This window comes from Aotus nancymaae, unplaced genomic scaffold (genome assembly GCF_030222135.1).
Source record: "Aotus nancymaae isolate 86718 unplaced genomic scaffold, 86718_ANA_hifiasm-v0.15.2.pri h1tg000088l, whole genome shotgun sequence".
Classification (NCBI taxonomy): Eukaryota; Metazoa; Chordata; class Mammalia; order Primates; family Aotidae; genus Aotus; species Aotus nancymaae.
Window position 1 is genome coordinate 1,727,470 of NW_026988503.1, and position 3,820 is coordinate 1,731,289.

General features: G+C 40.8%; 1 pseudogene; it reads left to right on the forward strand.

Annotated features, from left to right (window-relative positions):
• The first annotated feature begins 1,613 nt into the window (after positions 1-1,613).
• On the forward strand, positions 1,614-2,675 carry LOC105710469 (RIB43A-like with coiled-coils protein 1; annotated as a pseudogene).
• The last annotated feature ends 1,145 nt before the right edge of the window (positions 2,676-3,820 follow it).

Consider the following 3,820-nt stretch of genomic DNA (forward strand, 5'->3'; position numbering starts at 1 on the left):
TATATCTAATTAGTAGGATTACTTTTTCCTCTGTCTTCTAAAATATGTGAATTTAATTATAAGAACTGTTTTAATATCCTTATATACTAATTTTATCGTCATTTATTTGTCTGTTTATATTAATTTTTCTCCTAATGAAATTTTTTTGTTTATTTGTATGCCTTGTAATTTTTGATTAGATGTCAGATTTTATGTGCTTTATTCTGTGGACTAGATATTTTTGTTATTCTTTTATTATTATTATTGCACTTTAGGTTCTGAAGTACATGTGCAGATCACGCAGTATTGTTGCATAGGTACATACATGGCAAGGTGGTTTGCTGCCTTCATTCCCCCATCACCTTGTTATTCTTTAAATATTCGTATAGTTTATTTAGAAAAATTAAATTATTAGAAAACAATTTTATTGTTCTAGGGCATGCTTTTAAGTTTTTTATGCAGAACTTTAGTCCAAGGTTATATTCTCTGATTACTGAATAATGTCCTTCTGTTTATTCTACCGAATTCTCCCTGTTGTATCAGTTTTATTTTTTTTCCAAGCTAGTTTGTGAGAACATAATCTTTCCTTACCCTATGTGAGCAACCAGAGTTTTTCTCTATTTCATTATGGAGGTATTCTTTTCCTCCTTATTCTTCTGTAATTTCTCACATGCATATAGTATTCAAGACTTTTAATCAAAGAAAAAGTTTTAGGGAAGTGTTTTATAGACCTCTTGATCTCTGTCTTTGTTTAGCTTCCTTTTTCTCAGGAGCTTCCTCTTCTTGCGTTCTTTTACCTGTGAATTTTAACTGACTTGACTTCCAGCATAACTCAACTTTATTGTTTCAACTCAGAGTTTCAAGATTTCTTTGGACTCCTCCTGTCTTAAAACTCTCTCCAGGAAGTGAGATGGAGCAATTGCAGGGTTCACCTCATCTATTTCCCTTCCTAAGGGGACATTTTCTTTGTCAGTTTCTATTGCCTGAAAGCTGGAGTTTTGTTTCTGTTCTTGCTCTATATGCTTTGGATTTTGTTTGTTTGGTTGGTGTTTTCATTGTTTATAGCAGAAGGGGAATCTGGTCCCCATGGCCTACAGTAAAACTCTCTTCTTTATTTTAAAGGGTTGTTTTGCCCACTTAGAGACTTGTGCATTGTCATGTATTTATATTTCTCTCTGTATTGAAAAATGTAATTCCATGGTCTTCTTGCCTCCATTCTTATGTATTTATTTATTTATTATTTATTTATTTATTTACTTTTTTAACCTGTTTGTTTTTAATATGTGGACTTTCACTGAACTGATCTCATGTCATTGTACAGGTAAGCCCCGGCTGCTTCCACATCTCCACTAGGGAGACAAAAAGCCTTTATACATCTCAAGTTGGAGGACAAAAAAGAGGGCGATGAACGTTGACCATTCAAAATAAAAGCCAATTAAGATCATATAATTTATGCAAAAGCAATATTGTCATCTCTCCTGTGCGGAATTAGGAGAAACCTGGGCCATTTTTCTCAGAAAGAAGTGAGGTGGCTATTGAAAGGTCAAGGGACCTCCTATAACAGTACATCTCAGATATTTGTAATGTCTATTTAAAAAAAAAAAAAAAACCCAAGAACAAAGTTGCATGCAGAACCAACCTAGGAGCTTCAAAATCGGGATTCCTTATTAAGAAAGATGTATAGCATAAACCAGTCAACAGATCCCAGGGAAGCAGCAGCCATCGAGGCTAAAAGAAATCGAGAAAAAGAACGACAAAACCAATTCTTCAATGTGCGGAACCGAGTCATAGGGGTGGATGTCCAGGCCCTAAACAACCAGGTGGCAGAGCGAAAGCGTCGGGAAGCAGCAGAAAAAAGCAGGGAGGCAGCTTATGGTACCAGCCAGGTGCAGTATGATGTGGTAGTCCAGATGTTAGAGAAGGAAGAGGCAGAATGAACACGTCGGCTGGCCAACAAAGTCCAGGATTTTCGGGAGCAGAAGCAGCAGCTCAAGAACGGGCGTGAATTTAGTCTTTGGGATCCAGACCAAGTCTGGAAGGGGCTTCCGACCTATCTTAGTTACAATAATACCTATCATGGTCCATCCAGCCTGCAGTACTTCTCTGGAGAAAACCTAGACAGGGCCACACACCTGAGAGTGCAGCAGAGGCAGTTCAGGTACGACTTGGAAAGGCAGCAGCAGGAGCAACAGCAAGCCAAGGTTGATGAGAATTGTGCAGGCAGCTGCACAGTCTGGGCGTCAGCGCTGTGAGCGTCAGCGTGAACAGAAGGCCAATCTTGTGGAGGTCAAGAACCAGAGCACGAGTGACCTGCTGATTGAGAACTCCCAGGTCGCCCAACACCGTACAGCTCCCCACCGGGTCCTGCCCTATTGCTGGAAGGGCATGACTCCAGAGCAGCGAGCTGCCATCAGGAAAGTGCAGGAAGTACAACGCTTTGAGAAGGAAGCGCAACGTCAGGCCGAAAAAGCACTGAATACTGAATGGAAAAGCCAGACCATGAGCTCGGCCCAGGCAATGCTGGAGCTAGAAGAGCAGGAGAGGGAATTGTGTGCTCAGTTTCAGAGGGGTCTAGGCTCCTTCAACCAGCAGCTGGCTCACGAGCAAAAAGCCCAGCAGGATTACCTGAACTCAGTAATCTACACCAATCAACCTACAGCCAGTATCACCAACAGTTTAACACCAGCAGCGGCTGAGTTCAAGATGTTTATCTCTCCCTTCTCGTCCATCAAGCTCACAAGTGGTCAGGAGTTAAAGAGAAAAATGTTGCATACTCCCACCTTCTAACCTAGGTAATAAACTTCTTCACTCAAAAAAAAAAAAAAAGAAAGAAAGAAAGAAAAAAAAGAAAAAGAAAAATTGACAGGGCAGATTGGCTCACATCTGTAATTCTAATGCTTTAGGAGGCTGAGGCAGGAGGATCATTTGAGACCAGAAATTGGAGACCACACTGGGCAACATAGGGAGACCTTATCTCTACAAAAAGAAAAAAGAGAAAAATATAGTGGGATGTGGTTGGCGCATGCCTATTTTCCCAACTACTCGGGAGGTTGATGCTAGAAGATTGTTTGAGCCCAGGAGTTAGAGAAGCTACAGTGATCTATGACTGTGCCACTGCCCTACACTCGAGCTTGGGCAACAGAATGAGGTCCCTATCTGAAAAAAAGAAAGAAAGAAGAGAAAAGAAAAGACAAAAAGAAGAAAAATGTGCAATTGAAGTCCTCCATGGCTACATTATAGAACTTTAGGGATGCTCACTCCAAACTACTGCTGTCACCTTCACCATTCAAGTTTTAAAATCCTGAGTCGAACAAAAATAAATAAAATAAAATAAAATAAAATCATAGCAATCTCATCTTGTTTTCTGTGTATGTTAGACTTTGTTAATAAAAGGTATACCACAATTAAGTAACTGTCTTCTTCTTCCTGTCTGCTGATCCACAGATGCTGGAAGGTGGACAGCATGGCCAGGATGGAACCATCTATCCACACAAAGTAGTTGATCTCACAGGTAGCCATCTCGCTCTTCATTATGCTAGGAGATAGGGCAGTGTTTCGAATTCTGCCTGTGATAACCTGGGTACACAGTAGTGCCACCACACAGCACTGTGTTATATCGACATACAGGTCCTTGCAGATAGAATTGAATTGAAAAGAGATAAACAAATTGATAGAATTGAAGACAGTTTCATGGGTGTCTCAAGATCCCATGCCCAGGAAGGAAGGCTGGAAGAGAGCCTCTGGGCAGCAGAAACCCTTGTTGCCAGTGGTGATCACCTGACCATTGGGCATCTCACAGCTCTTCTCCAAGGAAGACCTGCAGGCTTCTGTGGCCATCTCC